This window comes from Carcharhinus amblyrhynchos, chromosome 6, assembly GCF_965287045.1.
Source record: "Carcharhinus amblyrhynchos chromosome 6, sCarAmb.v2.hapA, whole genome shotgun sequence".
NCBI classification, from domain to species: Eukaryota; Metazoa; Chordata; class Chondrichthyes; order Carcharhiniformes; family Carcharhinidae; genus Carcharhinus; species Carcharhinus amblyrhynchos.
Window position 1 is genome coordinate 61684288 of NC_137329.1, and position 19885 is coordinate 61704172.

Sequence of the window (19885 nt, forward strand, 5' to 3'; positions counted from 1 at the left end):
CCAGAGATGAGGGGGTTAGCTTATGAGGAGAGATTAAATAGACTGGGCCTGTACTTGGAGTTTAGAAGGCTAAGGGGGGATCTTATAGAGACTTACAAGATAATGAAGGGTCTAGATAGGATAGAGGTAGAGAGATTCTTTCCACTTAGAAAGGAAACCAGGACTAGAGGGCACAGCCTCAAAATAAGGGAGGGGCAGTTTAGAACAGAGTTGAGGAGGAACTTCTTCTCTCAGAGGGTGGTGAATCTCTGGAATTCTCTGCCCATTGAAGTGGTGGAGGCTACCTCGTTGAATATGTTTAAGTCATGGGTAGATAGATTTCTGATCAATGAGGGAATTAAGGGTTATGGGGAGCAGGTGGATAAGTGGAACTGATCCACTTCAGATCAGCCATGATCTTATCGAATGGCAGGGCAGACTCGAAGGGCTAGATGGCCTACTGCTCCTATTTCTTATGTTCTTGTGTCTGACCAATCTAGGACCAGTAAAAAGCAGAGACTAATATTTAATGTGAGAGGGCAATAATTATCTGAAATAGAGTAATATGAAAGCAAAGGTTCAAGTCTAAGCAGTCTTGCCACATCTAGTCATGAATGGTGGTGGACAATTAACAACTGACTAGAAGTGGAGGCTTCAAGGATATCCCCCACTTGAGTGATGGGGACATGTAGCACATTCGTGCAAAAACAAGGCTTAAGCATTTGCAATGATCTTTAATCAGAAGTCTAGAATACTTCAGCTATTTCTATCCACTACATAGGATATCAAGTAAAGGCAGAAGTCACTAAATGATGCAAAGATAGAGAGCCCAAACAATACTCCATAATATTAATGAAGACTTGTGTTCTAGGGCTAGCTGCACTCTTAGCCAAACTGTTCTGGTGTAGTTAGAATAATGAAATCTACCAGTCAGTGGAAAAAAATGCCCAAGCATTTCCTGTCTGCGAAAAAGCAGGACAAATCCAATCCAGCAAACACAATTCCATCAGTCTTGATCATCAGCAAAGTGATGGAACTGGTTGTTGAAAATTCAATCAAGTGGCCATTGCACATAAATACCCGCTCATAGGCACTCCAATTAGGACCACTAAAGTCACTCAGCTCCTGATGTCATTACAGATTTGGTCCAAATATGAACTGAACTCAAGTACATGTCTTGACATCAAGGCAACATCTGACTGAGCAAAACTGAAGTTGTGGGAATCAAGGGGAAATCTCTCTGCTGGTTGGTGTCACGCCTAACACAAAGGAAGATGTTTGTTGGAGGTCAATTATCTCAGTCACAGAACATCACTGCAGGAGTTCCTCAGTGTAATGTCCTAAGCAGTACAATCTTCAGCTTCTTCACCAATAAGAATGCTGTGTCAGAAGGTTAGAAGTGGGGTTGTTTGCTGATGATTGCACAATGTTCAGCACCATTCACAACTCCTCAGAAATTGAAGATGTCCATACAGCAAAAGTGACGCAATATCCAGGCTTAGGTTGATAAATAGTAAGATTCATGCCACATAAATTCCAGGCAACATGAAAAGATGTAAGCATCATCCTTTGACATTCAATGGAATTACGATTGATGAATTCCCCACTGTCAAGATCCTGTGTGTTATCATTGATCAGCAAGTGAACTGGACAACTGTATAAATCATAGAACTGTTACGGCACAGAAGGAGGCCATGCAGCCCATCTTGTCTGCACTAGCTCTCCAAACAAGCATCATGACTGAGTTCTGTTGCCTTTTCCCTGTACCTTTGCACATTGGTTCTATTCAAGTAATGATCTAATGCCCTGTTGTAGATGGCACATGGCACAGTGGTTAGCACTGCTTCCTTGCAGCTCCAGAGACCTGGGTTAGATTCTCAGCTTGGGTTACTGTCTGTGCAAACTTCTCCCTGTGCCTGTGTGGGTTTCCTCCGGGTGCTCCAGTTTCCTCCCACAGTCCAAAAATATGCAGATTAGGTTCACTGGTCATGCTAAATTGCTCCTTAGTGTCCTGGGATGCATAGGTTAGAGACATTAGTAATGTAGATATGTGGGGTGATGGGGATAGGGCCTGGGTAGGATTATTGTCAGTACAGACCAAATGGGCCAAATGGCATCCTTCTGCACCATAGGGTTTCTATGAATGCCTTGGTTGAACCTGCCTGCACCATATTTTCAGACAGTACATTCCAGACCTGAACCACTTGCAGTATGAACATATTTTTCTCACGCCACATTTGCTTTGTTTGCAAATCATTTCAAATCTATGTTCTCTTGTCTATGATCCTATTATGAGTGGGAACAGTTTCTCCCTATCACTTTTTGAACATCTCTATCAGATCTCAACTTAGACTTCTCCTGTCTAAGGAAAATAGTCCCAACCTCTCCAAATCTATGCTGATTGCTGAAGTTTTTCATTCCTGTAACCATTCTTGTAGCTACAAGAACAGGTCAGAGAATGGGAATCCTGAGACAGGTAACTGACTTCCTGACTCACCAACACGCCTGTCCGCCATCTATAAGGTGCAAGTCAAAACTAAAGAAGCTTGACATCATCCAAGACAAACCAGCCACTTAATCGGCATCTCATCCACAAACATTCACTACCTCCATCACCAATTAACTGTGTGAAATTTGCTGATGATCACCAACTGTGTATAGCAGCTACAAGATGCACCGCAGGAATTCACAAAGGTTCTTTAGGCAGCATTTTCCAATGCCATGACTGCTATAATGCCATAAGGTGTAGGAGCAGATGTAGGCGATTAGGTCCTGGAATCTGCCAGCTATTCATAGGATCCTACAGTGCAGAAGAAGACCATTCAGCCCATCGAGTCTGCAACAACCACAATCCCACCCAGGCCCTATCCCCATAGCCCTATGCATTTACCCAAGATAGTTCCCCTACACTAAGGGGCAATTTAGCATGGCCAATACACCTAACCCGCACATCTTTAGGCTGTGGGAGGAAACTGGAGCGCCCAGAGGAAACCCACGCAGACACAGATAGGATATCCAAACTCCACACAAAGAGTGACCCGAGGCTGGGAATTGAACTCGGGGTCCTGGCACTGAGAGGCAGCAGTGCTAACCACTGTGCCATCCATTCAGTGAGATCATGACTGATTTATATGATAATCCTCAATTCCACTTCCCCACCTTATCCCCGTGAACCTTGATTCACTTACTGATTATCATCTAGAGGGACAATGGCAAAAGATAAATTCTGACTGAGAGTTCAGCCAATAAGATTAGAGACATTACAAAGTAAACTTTGCCATTTTTGCAGTGACTGGATAAGAGTGAAATGGAGAAGGGAGAGATGGATGGAGGAGGAACACAAACATATTTCCGGGTTCGGAATCTTTTTGACACCAGAAAGGCTGCGAGGGTATCGAAACAAAGTTTAAAATCAGACAGCGCTGACAAAACAAACCCGAGTTAGTGTCCAGCTGCTGATAGTCCTGTACAGCGGGAGAAACAGCCAGTTACGGCCTGACTTACCCCACTCACTATCTCTGCACTCTCTTTTCTCGCTGCGCCGCCTCCTCGCGCTTCCCGCCCTCGCGCTCGCCACCGTTTACCGTTTTGTTCAAAAATAAACCGCTACCGGCGCTAGCGCGTGGATTCAGCAGCTCCCGGTTCAAATGGCCCCAAAGTGGCCGCCTCCCTCAGCAAAACCGAAAGGAAAGAATTATCTGACTTTGGAGAAACAATGCAGTAAACACAATAGAAATATTGCAAATATCAGTTAAAAAGTTACTGCTGAAAGTATGAAGTGCAGGTCCGGACGGGTGCACAAATGAGAGGTGGGGCCCGATTTTACCATTGTGGGCGCGAAAACTTGGTAAAGTCGGGCATTAGGCCATTAAGAATGAAGAACAACACAGTACGGAAAATAGGCCCTTCAGCCCAACGAGCCCATGCTGCCATTTTAAAATTATGATTGCCCTCCTGGATTAATGTGATCTGTAACCACATCCACACAGATGCCCACTTTACCAAGGCCCGAAAATGGCCACAATCTGATTTGCACCCGAAATGGGGACAGTGGTGATCTAAATGCATTTGCATGCATTTAAATTGAATTAGTTGGCTGCCCGCCCAACTTTACCAGCATTTCCCCTTTTACCATCACATTCGTGTGTCCAGATTTGGTACAAAACAGACCTATTTGGCAAGGGTCTGTTTTGGGCACTCCAGCTTCTGAAGAGTAAGTTCAGAGCTTCCAACAGCTCTCTGACTCAGATCAGTGGGGAGGAAAGGGTGGGGGTGGGGGTGGAGGGGAGGTGGGCCAGATCATTAGATCAGTGGGGAGGAAGGGGTGGGGGTGGAGGGGAGGTGGGCCAGATCATTCTCTGGGGGAAGGGACAGGAGAAAGGAGGCCTGATCATTTTCTGGTGGTGGGGGCAGGATGGCAGGAGGAGGCGGGTCAGATGTATCTCTGACGGGAGGGTGGACAGAGGCCAGGTTGTTGTCTGATTGGCCGGGGGGGGGGGGGGGGGTGGACGATGAGGCAGAGGGAGGCCTGATTATTTTCTGGTGGGAAGAAGATGGGGGGAGTGGTGGGGTGGCAGGAGGAGCCTGCTGCCACTCTGTGTGCAATCACAGGGAAGTGTGGCAGATGAATCGCGATCGTTCTAGGTAACAGGAGGGTATTTAGATAAGGGGGACAGTTATGTTGTGGGGATGGGGCAATATCTTTGGGGACCATCGCTCCCGCTTTTCACTCCTGGACTGCTTTAACAGCTTTTTGCGGCCCAGGAGCAATGTGATAGGAGCACTTTTCTCCTCACTGAGCACGCGCAGCTCAAAGCTTCGATCGTTTTGGGTACGCTAAACCTTGCCCATAGCACAATTCAGACTTGCAATTTTTTTTTCAGGTTAAGTGTGTATGGGGGTGCCTGAAAGCAGATTTCCAAGTCGGATCTGAATTGCACCCAGATTCAGCACTTAGAATGAAAATGGTAAAATTGGGCCTGTGTTCTTCCCAAACAATTTTTAAGAGGGCAATCTTACAACCCCATCACGCCCATTTTTAGGCAAGGTGCGGACATAAGATTGTGGGTGGGATTTTACTGCCCCAGTCGAACCAGAACCGAAATTTCCACCTGAGCTCAATGTTCATTTCTGTTGCCTGCTCCAATTCCATGGCGGGTTGAGTAGTTGAATTCAGGTGTGCGAGAGAGGGAAAAGAAAGGAATCAAACCCATTTTTCAACCAATCTTACCAAAATGGACGAGATGCTAATTTGCTTGAATTACCATGTATTTGAATGTCGTCAATGTGTGTCAATTGCTATTGTCCCACTGCACTTAACTTTATGACCTCATCAGTGAAACATCATGCTGGCAGGGAAAATACCTTCTCCATAAAAGTTTGCTACAGGTGCAGCAGAATCGAAGTGGGGGGGTGGGGGGGGAGCAGGGGGGGTGAGGAGGTAGTTGGCTGTGACCACCGTTGTGGGCATGGCAGGGTCACAGAAGCATTGCATCTTCAGGTGGGGCTGGGTCTGTGTGTGTGCTGGGGAGGTGGGGGTTGGGGCTCCAGGCTTGGGCTCAGCGCTGGCTGGTATACAGTACATTTCCCCTGGCTGATAAACGATTGCCCAAGGGCTTTCATGAGTGCAGACATCAATTCTACTGCAGTCACCATTTTACCCTAGTGTATCAGCTGCAAAGGCTCCATGGCTGAGTGCTGATTCTCCATCCCAGTAACCCCATTGACAGAAGCATCAAGCAGGTCTCAGTGCTGCTGCTCCCAGCAAAGGAGCCAAGTTCTGCACACATGAGGACGGTCTCAATCAGGATCTTGGGTTCATGTCACACTATCTGTAACCCCCATGACTTGCCTGGGTTTGCAAAACCTCACTTACTGTACTGTCTGGAGACAATACACATCTCTTTACCCTATGCCTAATGGTCTTCCCACTCACATTGTCTGCATCTTTAAGACTTGAATAGCAGGTTAGTTGTAAAGACTCACATTCTAGTCAGTAATCTGTAAACTGTGTGTGCTGTTATATGCTGTTTCTGAGGCCAGAACTCTCCATTCACCTGATGAAGGGGCAAACCCCGAAAGCTTGTGAGTTTACTATCAAAAAAGTAGTTGGACTTAAACCTGGTGTTGTGAGACTTCTTACCCAGCAAAGGAGAACAAATGGTTCCTCACACAGCGTGGACCTGTCAGTGCTATCTTCAATGGATGCCCCTCACCCCCTCTGTCTGAATTGCTAGCCATTCCTGCAAGGTACTATACAACACATCTAACATGTTATGCTTTAAAGCTGCCCAATGGAGCCCCTGCCTCCCCCACAGCAACCTCTGTGCTCTCACTGCACCAAGTCCACCACCACCACCAACAACAACCCCCCCCACCCCCAACAGTCAGGTTTGTTTTTCAGAGACCCTTACATACTTGATGCAAGAGCAAGACACTGATCTGTATAAGAAAACCCAGTTGTTTATTTTCAAGCAAGTACAAGCTCTTTGGAGAATCACTTTACTAACTCAGAACAATGTTCTGAGCTTAGTCAAGTGATACTACCTTGAATGGGAGGGAATCTCTCCCTTTATACTCTTTTTACAGCAATTAGTCACGTACACACAGTATAACTTCACCCAGATCACGTGCTTAGCAGCAGCAAAAGTAAGTACAAATGTGAGTAAAAATATGTTGAAAACCCACCCCCGGTTGCCATCGAAATTGCATGTCCACCATTGCTCGAGTGTGAGATAGCAACCGTTCTGATATATAACTTGGGATGTTCCTTTGCCCATTAAGCGAACGTTATCTCCTTCAAACAAAGACAGCATTTAGCCAAGTCCAGTCTAGACTGATTTAATAAAGCAAGAATTTCATTATTTCCAAGGCCAGGGTGACAGTTCAGAATAGGGAGTATGTACTGATATCAGCACAGGTTGTTTCAAACAAGATGCAGTTAATCACAGCTTTTAAGCTAATGGAGACCTTTTACTTTATCTTAAAGCAACCAGCTGCGTTTGCAATTTTGCAGGATCTTAGCTTGCAAAACCTTTTCTGCAAATGGCCAAGGTCATAGGAGATTCATGGAATGTTAACCCCTTAACATCTCATAACCATGACAAGGGTGCAGTGGCACTTGCCATCCTGTTCAGATTCAGATGGCACCGGACATAGTGTCAACTTGCAACCAATCACACTTATTTGAGACCTAGGTTGCTGGGAGGAAGCACAGGTCCTGGCCAGGCCCAGCAGGAAGCCCAGGCTGCTGAAGTTGCTGCTATCGCTGGAAGGCGAAATGTGCAGGGGGCTATCGACTACACGCACATCGCCCTGCGATCGCTATGCACTGTATTTTGTGAACAGGAAGGGGTTCCACTCCTTGAACATTCAATAGGATTGTGAGATACTGTGCCTTTAAGAAATGTGTTTTAATTATGTTTCTCTGCAGCTTTTTTTTAAACAATCCATGGTAGTTTATTTTGGCACCATGCTGTCTGTACTGGCAAACTTGCTTTCCGTGCCAAACCAAGAAAGGGGTGTATGTTTGTGGACGATATTTGATTTGGAACAGAATAGTTAGCTGTTAAGATTTCTAGTTTTATGGTCCTTGTAATTGAGGAAAAATTATGCTTTTTTTTCGTGTATTTTAACTGTTCTTAAATAAACTTTGTTTGATAAAAGCTTCCCAGTGGGTCACTTGAATCCATACCTGGAGTGACATAAATTATGCTCACCTATGCCAAAGTCAAAGCACAAAACCAGTGGTCTAGAATAACTTTGTAAAACTCCTTGGAGTTTCTGGCCTGCATAATAAAAATTGGGGGCTCTTTTGTGGAATTAAAATTCATATTTTAGTTTGGTTTGGGATTATTGGACTCAAACACAGTGGGTGGATGTTTACGAGAAAATTTCTAAGGGGTGAATTTTCCTGTTCTGCCTGCGATGGAATAGAATGGGCGAGGGGCAGAACACGGATAGGTCCATTGACCTCAGGCAGGATTTTCTGGTTTCGAGGTGAGCATGGCTTGAACATGAAAAAGAAATAAAGCAGCTTGAATTCAAAGCAAAGAGAGACCAGCAAAAGTCAGATAAAGGGATGCAATTGTAACAGAGAAAGCAAAAGAGAGGGAAGCAATTACAGAAGAAAAAGTAAGAGAAATGGAGGAACAACGAACAAAATAATTGAAACCATTGAAAACATCCTTTCTGGATGTATCACAGCTTGGTATGATTCTGCTCTGACAAAGACTGTAAGAAACTATAAAACGTTGTGAATGTAGCCCAGTCCATCATGCACACCAGCCTCCCATCCATTGATTCTGTCTGCACTTCCCATTGCCTTAGAAAAGCAGCCAACATAATCCCTGGACATACTCTCCCCCTTCTTCTGTTGGGAAAAAGATACAAAAGAACAGGTCACATGCCAACTGACTCAAGAACAGCTTCTCCCCTACTGCCATCAGACCTTTAAATGGACCTACCTTATATTAAATTGATCTTTCTCTAGTTATGACTGTAATACTACATTCTGCAGTTGCTCCTTCCCTTCTCCCCTATGTACTCTATGAACGGTATGCTTTGTCCGACTAATGCATAAGAAACAATACTTTTACCCTATAACAGTACATGTGATAATAATACATCAAATCAAAACAGTTGAATTACAAGAGTCAAAATAAGTGAAACTTTCTTGAATTGCAGGAAAGGGAAAAAGAAAAAAAGAGGATCTGAAACTTAAGAAACAGGAAATAAAAATTGAATGTCAATTTAGAATGGCGGAGGTAAAGGGATAAGTTGAGAGTGCTGATGAAGAGAGTGAGGAAGAGTGAAAGCATCATAGTCGTAGGTCTGGTGGGAATCGACTTAAATATGCCTGCGACTTGCCAAGGTTTAATGAAAAGGATGTAGAAGCCTTTTTTATTTTTCATTTAATTTGAGAAAGTAGCTAAATAAATGAAATGGCCACAACCACGTGGGTATTAATAATTCAAGCAAAGTTGGTAGGTAGTGCTAGTGAGGTGTTTGCATCACTATCAGAGGAGGTATCTGGGGATTATGATGAGGTGAAAAAATCCATTTTAAGTGCATATGAACTCATGCCAAAGCTGACAGAAAATGGTTTCAAAATCCAAGGAAACAACCTGGTCAAACATGCATAGAATTTGAAGGGATGAAACAAAATAATTTTGATAGCTGGATAATGGTTTTGAAAACTGACCAGACATGTGGTGCTCTGAGAGAAATATTTATTTTGGAGGAGTTGAAAAATTCGTTTTCTGACGTAGTGAGAACTCATGTGGAAGAGCAGAGGATTTAACCTATGCAGTTCGCAGCAGAAATGGCAGATGAGTATGAATTAGTTAATGAATCAAAGTTTGACCTCCAACATAAGTTTCAGTCCGTGAGGGATAGAAACTGGGTAACAGAGAAATTCTCAGATGGTAAAGGTAAAAGAGATCTCATGGGGGATAGTAAAGACGGTGTACCTCAGGTTATAAAGGAAGATGGAAGAGAAATAAAAAGCCTCAAATATTTTCACTGTAATAAAGTAGGACACAGAAGGTTGGTGATTAACAAAAACACTGGAAAGACAAATTTGGTAAAACAGGGTAAGCTAGTGAGGTTTGTTAAAGTAGTAAAGGAAACGTCAGGAACTAAAGAGAAGCACAAGAATGTGCAGCCTGGTCAGGGATTGGTTGATAAGAAAGTGCCAGATCTCTTTAAAGAATGTACTTGTGTGCGTAAAGTTTACTCATGTGTACCAAGAGAAGTGATTGTCACCTGAAACTTTTACGTCACTGGGTCTTTCCAGGCTTGATGTGGATGTGCCGGCATTGGACTGGGGTAAACACAGTAAAATGTCTGACAACACCAGGTTTTAGTCCAACCGATTTATTTGATAGTAAACGCACAAGCTTTCGAGGTTTCCCTCTTCGTCAGGTGAATGGAGAGTTCTGGCCTCAGACAGAGCATATAAAGCACAGACAGTTTAGCGATTACTGATTAGAATGCGAATCTTTACACCTAACCTGCTGTTCAAGTCCTAAAGTGGCCGACAATGTCAGTGGAAGGAGCACTGTGTGATCACACACCAACTGCACATTGATGTAATGGAAGCCCTTTCCATTCATAAATCTTCCAGGATTTTTGTGAGATTCTGTGTGAGAACCTCTCCGGCTACGTCGAGGGCATCCTGAAACCCATTGTACAAAGAACCCCCAGCTTTTGTCACGACGCTACGGACTTCCTACAGAAACTCAGCACACATGGAGCAGTTGAACCAGGGACCCTCCTCGTCACAATGGATGTCTCGGCGCTCTACACCAACATCCCCCACAACGATGGCATTGCTGCGACTGCCTCAGTACTCAATGCTGACAACTGCCAGTTTCCAGATGCAATTTTACAACTCATCCGCTTTATCCTGGACCACAATGTCTTCACCTTCAACAACCAGTTTTTCATCCAGACACACGGAACAGCCATGGGGACCAAATTTGCACTTCAATATGCCAACATCTTCATGCACAGGTTCGAACAAGACTTCTTCACTGCACAGAATCTTCAACCGATGCTATACACTAGATACATCGATGACATTTTCTTCCTTTGGCCTCATGGTGAACAATCACTGAAACAACTATATGATGATATCAACAAATTCCACCGCACCGTCAGACTCACCATGGACTATTCCCCAGAATCGGTTGCATTCTTGGACACATGCATCTGCATTAAGGACGGTCACCTCAGCACCTCACTGTACCGCAAGCCCACAGACAATCTCACAATGCTCCACTTCTCCAGCTTCCACCCTAAACATGTTAAAGAAGCCATCCCCTATGGACAAGCCCTCCATATACACAGGATTTGCTCAGATGAGGAGGATCGTGACAGACACCTCCAGACGCTGAAAGATGCCCTCTTAAGAACAGGATATGGCACTCGACTCATAGATCAACAATTCCGATGTGCCACAGCGAAAAACTGCACCGATCTCCTCAGAAGACAAACACAGGACACAGTGGACAGAGTACCCTTCGCCGTCCAGTACTTCCCTGGAGCGGAGAAGCTACATCTTCTCCGGAGTCTTCAACATATCATTGATGAAGACGAACATCTCACCAGGGCCATCCCCACACCGCCACTTCTTGCCTTCAGACAACCACACAACCTCAAACAGACCATTGTTCGCAGCAAACTACCCAGTCTTCAGGAGAACAGTGACCACAACACCACACAACCTTGCCACAGCAACCTCTGCAAGACGTGCTGGATCATCGACATGGATACCATCATCACACGTGAGAATACCATCCACCAGGTACATGGTAAATACTCTTGCAACTCAGCCAACATTGTCTACCTGATACGTTGCAAGAAAGGATGTCCCGAAGCATGGTACGTTGGGGAGACCATGCAGACGCTACGACAACGGATGAATGAACATCACTCGACAATCACCAGGCAAGACTTTTCCCTTCCTGTAGGCAAACACTTCAGTTGTCACGGGCATTCAGCCTCTGACCTTCGGGTAAGCGTTCTCCAAGGCGGCCTTCACGACGCACGACAGCGCAGAGTCGCTGAGCAGAGACTGGTAGCCAAGTTCCACACACATGAGGACGGTCTCAACAGGGATCTTGGGTTCATGTCACACTATCTGTAATCCCTGTGACTTGCCTGGGTTTGCAAAACCTCACTCACTGTGCTGCCTGGAGACAATACACATCTCTTTAACCTGTGATCAGTGCTCCTTCCACTCACATTGTCGGCCACTTTAGGACTTGAACAGCAGGTTAGGTGTAAAGATTCGCATTCTAATCAGTAATCTGTAAACTGTCTGTGCTTTATATGCTCTGTCTGAGGCCAGAACTCTCCATTCACCTGACGAAGAGGGAAACCTCGAAAGCTTGTGCGTTTACTATCAAATAAATTGGTTGGACTAAAACCTGGTGTTGTCAGACTTTTTACTGTCTTTGAAGGCTGCCAGTGGAGACAATGGCATCTCACAGTCATCTATGTATAGGGAGGTGAGAAAGGTCACAGATGAACTGTATGCCTAGGTTGGCTCACATTAAATTTTACCTGGGCCAGGCCCAGTACAAAATCTGGACTGTAGCGTTTGCGCCATCATGAGGATGCCAAATGTGCAGAGGGCAATAGACTGCAGCCACATCATCCTTAAAGCCCCAGAGGAAAATCCTGGAAGATTTATGAATGGAAAGGGCTTCCATTACATCAATGTGCAGTTGGTGTGGGATCATCAGTTGCACATCATAGAACATAGAACATTACAGCGCAGTACAGGCCCTTCGGCCCTCGATGTTGCACCGACCAGTGGAACCAATCCAATGACCCTCTAACATAAACTATTCCAATGTTATCCATATGCCTATCCACTGACCATTTGAATGCCCTTAAAGTTGGTGAGTCCACAACTGCTGCAGGCAGGGCATTCCACGCCCTTACTACCCTCTAAGTAAAGAACCTACCTCTGACATCCGTCCCATAATTACCACCCCTTAATTTAAAGCTATGTCCCCTTGTGTTAGCCATCACCATCCGAGGGAAAAGGCTCTCACTGTCCACTCTATCCAATCCTTTGATCATCTTGTATGCCTCAATCAGGTTACCTCGTAACCTTCTCTCCAATGAAAATAACCTTAAGTCACTCAGCCTTTCCTCATAAGACCTTCCCACCATACCAGGCAACATCCTGGTAAACCTCCTCTGCACCCTTTCCAATGCCTCCACATCTTTCTTATAATGCGGCGACCAGAACTGTACGTAATACTCCAAGTGCGGCCGCACCACAGTTTTGTACAGTTGTAACATGACCTCACGGCTCCGAAATTCAATCCCTCTACCAATAAAAGCTAACACACCGTACGCCTTCTTAACAACCTTATCAACCTGGGTGCCAACTTTCAGGGATCTATGCACATGTACCCTGAGATTTCTCTGCTCGTCAACACTACTATTAGCCCTATATTCTGTACTTCTGTTACTCTTACCAAAGTGAATTACCTCACACTTTTCCGTATTAAACTCCATCTGCCACCTCTCAGCCCAGCTCTGCAGCTTATCTATGCCCCTCTGCAAACTGTAACATCCATCCTCACTGTCTACAACTCCTCCAACTTTGGTGTCGTCGGCAAATTTACTAATCCATCCTTCTACACTCTCATCTAGGTCATTTATAAAAATGACAAACAGCAGTGGCCCCAAAACAGATCCTTGAGGTACACCACTTGTAACTGAACTCCAGGTTGAATATTTCCCATCAATCACCACCCTCTGTCTTCTATCAGCTAGCCAATTCCTGATCCAAACTGCTAAATCACCCTCAATCCCATGCATCTGCATTTTCTGCAATAGCCTACCATGGGGAACCTTATCAAACGCTTTGCTAAAATCCATATACACCACGTCAACTGCCTTACCCTTATCCACCTCTTTGGTCACCTTTTCAAAAAACTCGATAAGGTTTGTGAGGCACGACCCACCCTTCACAAAACTGTGTTGACTATCCCTAATCAATTTATTTCCCTCTAGATGATTATAAATCCTATCCCTTATAATTCTTTCCAAAACTTTGCCCACAACAGAAGTAAGGCACACTGGTCTGTAATTCCCAGGATGGTCTCTACTCCCCTTCTTGAACAAGGGGACAACATTTGCTATCCTCCAGTCTTCTGGCATTATACCTGAAGCCAATGACGATATGAAGATCAAAGCCAAAGGCTCTGCAATCTCCTCCCTAGCCTCCCAGAGAATCCTAGGGTAAATCCCATCCGGCCCATAGGACTTATCTATTTTCACACTCTCAAGAATTGCCAACACCTCCTCCTTATGTACCTCAATCCTGTCTAGTCTACAAACTGGTATTGCAGTATTCTCCTCGATTACACTGACTTTTTCCTGTGTGAATATTGACGAAAAATACTCATTCAGTGCCTCTCCTATCTCTTCAGGCTCCACGCACAACTTCCCACTGCTGTCTCTGACTGGCCCTAATCTTGCCCTAACCAATCTTTTATTCTTGACTTACCTGTAGAAAGCTTTAGGATTTTCCTTGATCCTATATGCCAAAGTCTTCTCACGTCCTCTTCTAGCTCTTCTTAACTCTCTCTTTTGCTCCTTCCTGGCTAATTTATAACTCTCCAGTGCCCTAACTGAGCCTTCACGTCTCATCCTTACATAAGCCTTCTTCTTCCTCTTCACCAGAGATTCAACTTCCTTAGTACACCACGGTTCCCTCGCTTGACCACTTCCTCCCTGCCTGACAGGTACATATTTATCAAGGACTCGCAGTAGCTGCTCCTTGAATAAGCTCCACATTTCAGATGTTCCCAGCCCCTGCAATTTCCTACTCCACCCTATGTATCCTAAATCTCACCTAATAGCCTCACAATTACCTTTCCCCCAGCTATAACTTCTGCCCTTCGGTATATGCCTATCCCTTTCCATCACTAAGGTAAACGTAACCGAATTATGGTCACTATCACCAAAATGCTCACTTACCTTCAAGTCTAACACCTGGTCTGGTTCATGCATGCCTGTGCCAGACACCCTGGCAGTGTGCATGACAGCTTTATATGGACAAAGTCAGATGTCCCAGATGTCTTTGAGAAAGAGCCTGGAGTGCAGGGATGGGACATGGGGTATCTGCTTTGAATTTGGCTGATGACACCTGTGCAGGGATCTGGACTGAGACAGAGATCTGATATAATGAAGCCCACTTTGCCATCCGGTCAATCGGGGAACGGTGCATTGGGCTCCTCAAAATGCAGTTCAGCTGCCTGGAGTGCTCTAACAGAGCTCTCCAGTACAGCCCTCTGATATCATCGTACATTGTGGTGGTGTGCTGTGCCCTACACAATCTGGCACAGCAGCAGGGAGACCACCTGGATGAGGAAGAGATGGAGGCAGACCAACCGGACAACACTGGGTAGAAGGCCGACCAGGGGGAGGAGGAGGAAAAGGACTAGGAGGATGACGATGACAACCAGAGCTACCCAGGCGCTGGCAGCAATAAGGATGAGGAATGCGAGGGATTCCCTGATCACCACACATTTTGGGAACCAAGTGCCAGCATTGACACATATGGGTTCCAACCACACCCCACCCCCCCACACATTGTACAGCCCTACGCTCTCCTGTAACACTGTAACTCCAGAGTGGTTAGCCTGGGTTCACTGTGTTAGCAAGTTTCCTTGGCAGGCAGCAGGGTGATGACTACTCACTATCATTATGTGGAGATGCCAGCGTTGGACTGGGGTAAGCACAGTAAGAAGTCTCACAACACCAGGTTAAAGTCCAACAGGTTTATTTGGTAGCAAAAGCCATTAGCTTTCAGAGCACTGCTCCTTCATCAGGTGAGTGGGATTTCAGTTCACAAACAGGGCATATAAAGACACAAACTCAATTTACAAAATAATGGTTGGAATGCGAGTCTTTACAGGTAATCAAGTCTTAAATATACAGACAATGTGAGCGGAGAGAGGGTTAAGCACAAGTTAAAGAGATGTGTATCATCTCCAGCCAGAACAGTTAGTGAGATTTTGCAAGCCCAGACAAGTCGTGGGGGTTACAGATAATGCAACATGAACCCAAGATCCCAGACAAGGCCGTCCTCATGTGTGCGGAACTTGGCTATCAGTCTCTGCTCAGCGAGACTCTGTGTTGTGTGTCATGAAGGCCACCTTGGAGAAGGCTTACCTGAAGATCAGAGGCCAAATGCCCATGACTGCTGAAGTGTTCCCCAACTGGATCAGAACGCTCTTGCCTGGTAATTGTCGAGCGGTATTCATTCATTTGTTGTCGTAGCATCTGCGTGGTCTCCCCAGTGGACCATGCCTCGGGACATTCTTTCCTGCAGTGTATCAGGTAGACAATGCTGGCCAAGTTGCAAGAGTATGTACCGTGTACCTGGTGGATGGTATTCTCACATGAGATGATGGCATCCATGGTGATGATCCAGCACATCTGGCAGATGTAGGTATGGCAGGGTTGTGTGGTGTCGTGGTCACTGTTCTCCTGAAGGCTGGGTAGTTTGCTGTGGACAATGGTCTGTTTGAGGTTGTGTGGTTGTTTAAGACAAGAAGTGGGAGTGTGGGGATGGCCTTGGCGAGATGTTCATCTTCATCAATGACATATTGAAGGCTCCAGAGAAGATGTTGTAGCTTCTCCGCTCCGGGGAAGTACTAGATGACGAAGTGTACTCTGTCCGCTGTGCCCTGTGTTTGTCTTTTGAGGAGATCGGTGTGGCTTTTCGCTGTGGCGTGTCGGAACTGTCAATCGATGAGTTGAGCACCATATCCTGTTCTTATGAGGCATCTTTCAGCATCTGGAGGTGTCTGTTGTGATCCTCCTCATCTGAGCAGATCCTGTGTGTACAGAGGGCTTGTCCGTAGGGGATGGCTTCTTTAACATGTTTAGCGTGGAAGCTGGAAAAGTGGAGCATTGTGAGATTATCCATGGGCTTGCGGTACAGTGAAGTGCCAAGGTGACTATCCTTGATGGAGATGCGTGTGTCCAAGAATGCAACTGATTCTGAAGAGTAGTCCATGGTGAGTCTGATGGTGAAATGGAACTTGTTGATGTCATCATATAGTTGTTGCAGTGATTGTTCACCATAGTCCAAAGGAAGAAAATGTCATTGATATAGCTAGTGTATAGCATCATTGAAGGTCCTCTGCAGTGAAGAGGTCTTGTTCAAACCTGTGCATGAAGACATTGGCATATTGAGGTGTGAATTCGGTCCCTTTGGCTGTTCCGTGTGTCTGGATGAAAAACTAGCTGTTGAAGGTGAAGACATTATGGTCCAGGATGAAGAGGATGAGTTGTAAAATTGCATCTGGAGATTGGTAGTTGTCGGCGTTAAGCACTGAGGCAGTTGCAGCAATGCCATTGTCGTGGGGGATGCTGGTGTAGAGTGCCGAGACATCCATTGTGACGAGGAGTGCTCCTGGTTCAACTGCTCCATGTGTGCTGAGTCTCTGTAGGAAGTCCACAGTATCACGACAAAACCTGAGGCTCTTTGTACAGTAGGTTTCAGGATGCCCTCGACGTAGCTGGAGAGGTTCTCGCATAGGGTCCCACTGCCGAATACCATTGTCCATTGCACTTCAGCGGTCACGGGCATTCGGCCTCTGATCTTTGGATAAGCGCTCTCCAAGGTGGCCTTCATGACACAAAACAATGCAGAGTCATTAAGCAGAGACTGATAGCCAAGCTCTGCACACGAGGATGGCCTTAACTGGGATCTTGGGTTCATGTCACACTATCTGTAACCCCCATGACTTGTCTGGGCTTGCAAAATCTCACTAACTGTCCTGGCTGGAGACAATACACATCTCTTTAACCTGTGCTGAACCCTGTCTCCTTTCACGTTGTCTGTACCTTTAAGACTTGATTACCTGTAAAGACTCGCATTCCAATCATTATTTTGTAAATTGAGCTTGTGTCTTTATATGCCCTGTTTGTGAATTGAAAACTCACTCACTTGATGAAGGAGCAGCACTCCGAAATCTAGTGTTTTTGCTACCGAATAAATCTGTTGGACTTTAACCTGGTGTTGTGAGACTTCTTATAGTACTCACTATTAGCCATGGTGATGATGCCCTGTGCAAACTAGTTTGACTCTTATCTAAACTCTGCATGAATGCTAACAGCTGGGCCCTGGGTAGGGGAGCAGTAAACATCCATACAGGGCCTTGGGTAGGGAAACAGTAAACATCCATATAGGGCCTTGGGATGGGAGGGGTGGTGGGGGGAAGCATCTCCCTGGTTCTGGGGATGCCATGGTAGATGTTGTAAATTGCTGCCATTGCCTACCACCTGCTGTAGCCAGTAAATGATTTGGGAGCCTTGTTTTTCACAGTATCAATACACTGAGAGCCCTCCCCCACTGACATCAATGTGCAGGATCCCTACGGCAAAGTACATTCCAGTTTTTGATTTATTATTGTCATATGTATTAACATACAGTGAAAAGTATTGTTTCTTGTGTGCTATACAGACAAACATAACGTTTACAGAGAAGGAAACAAGAGAGTGCAGAATGTAGTGTTACAGTCATAGCTAGGGTATAGAGAAAGATCAACTTACTACAAGTTAAATCCATTCAAAAGTCTGATGGCAACCCAGAAGAAGCTGTTCTTGAGACGGTTGGGATGTGACCTCAGACCTTTTGTATTTTTTTCCCAAAGGAAGAAGGTGGAAGAGAGAGAATGTCCAGGGTGCATGCAGTCCTTAATTATGCTGGCTGCTTTGCCAGTGGGAAGTGTAGTGAGAGTCAATGGATGGGAGGCTGGTTTGCATGATGGATTGAGCTACATTCACGACCTTTTATAGTTCCTTGCAGACTTGGGTAGAGCAGAAGCCATACCAAGCTGTGATACAACCAGAAAGAATGCTTTATATGGAGTATCAGTATTAGTCACAGCTGTGGGGTGCAATAACATTTATTGGTGCCAGTAAAAGTGCCATCAAAATAAGTGCAAATATGTAACAAGTGAAAGTAAGACTTTAAAGTGCCTAAATATTCTATCTGACTGGTTTACTCCTTCATCCGTGCCACCTTAGTACCACTACAACTGTGTGGCTTACCACTGCATCTCAGTATTTCTCCAGGATGGTTGTGATGACCAGCTACATACCATGCCTCATGCCTTTGACGACCTTGCTGATCTTCCTCTGCAGAGCCTGGACCTTGAGGGCCCTGGCCAGCTTCCAGGTGTCACAGCTGTATCCATGCTACCCTGTTCATCCTGCTGCCCCCGAGGTGCCCTGGTGTCAGGGAGGGAGGAGTTAGAAGATGTAGCCACAGATGTAGTCTCCTGGATTGAAGGCCTGACAAAGCCTCCAGTCCTCATCCTCCTTAGGGTTCCTGTGGGCCCCAGGGTCACTCCAAGGAACGGCGGTACTTCTGCTGAAGTGTTGATGTCACCTGGCCCTGCCAGTCTTGAAGGATAACCTGTGTTCTACCTGAATCGGGGGCCACCTGCCATTGGCTGTAAGACCTGGCCATGCTTTGCAGCCCCTCAGCCATGATCCTAGATGAGTGGGCCATGCTCTCAAATGCTGCTGCCAAAGCCCGCTAGGTCTCCTGCAAGTTCTGCATTGCCTCAGCCTTGATCGTCTGTGGATGAGCCATGTTCTCAAGGGCTGCTACCATAGCCCGCTGTGTCTCAGCGCTATCCCGCTTGGTCTCCTGCAAGCTTGCAACCTGTCAGCCATAAGCTGCAGAATCTTGAGAAGCCTGTTGAGGCCCTCACTGCGGCCCTCTGGGAGTCAGCTGTGGCCTGCTGTGACTCAGCCATTGCTTGACGTTGCCACTGATGGTGATGATTTCCTGCCCCCAACTTTTCACCGTGGATGCCAACCCTTGCACTGTTGGCCTGGGATACACGCAGTGCTAGACTTAGACTTGGTGAAGCCCTAAGCTATATAAAGCTTGGAGGCCCCTTATTAAAAAGTTACACAAAAAGGTCTCACAAAGGTGCATACCAAAACAGGACCTTGGGTTGCCACAAAAAAATTGAAAACATAATTATGTCTTTTAGTTATTTAATAGCAAGATATGTAAAGTGAAAAATACAAATTATTTTCAAATGAATGCATTTACTGATTAGATATTTATCATTTGGCTGGCTTGATCTCTTTCATAGATTATGATATAGGATACCCTGGAAACAATACTTAAATGTAATTTTGAAAATAATTTTAAGATACAATAATATATATGCAAAATGCTGACAAAATAAGTAATCAGGATCACTTTTATTAATATAAGTAATAATGAAATTGTTTGCAAAATCAGAAAACTTGGACTTTGCTGATCACCTTGGGTTTGTGGATCCTTATCTGTTTCTGGAGTAAATTAACTATCAACTTTTGATAATCTTTTGCGTTGCTC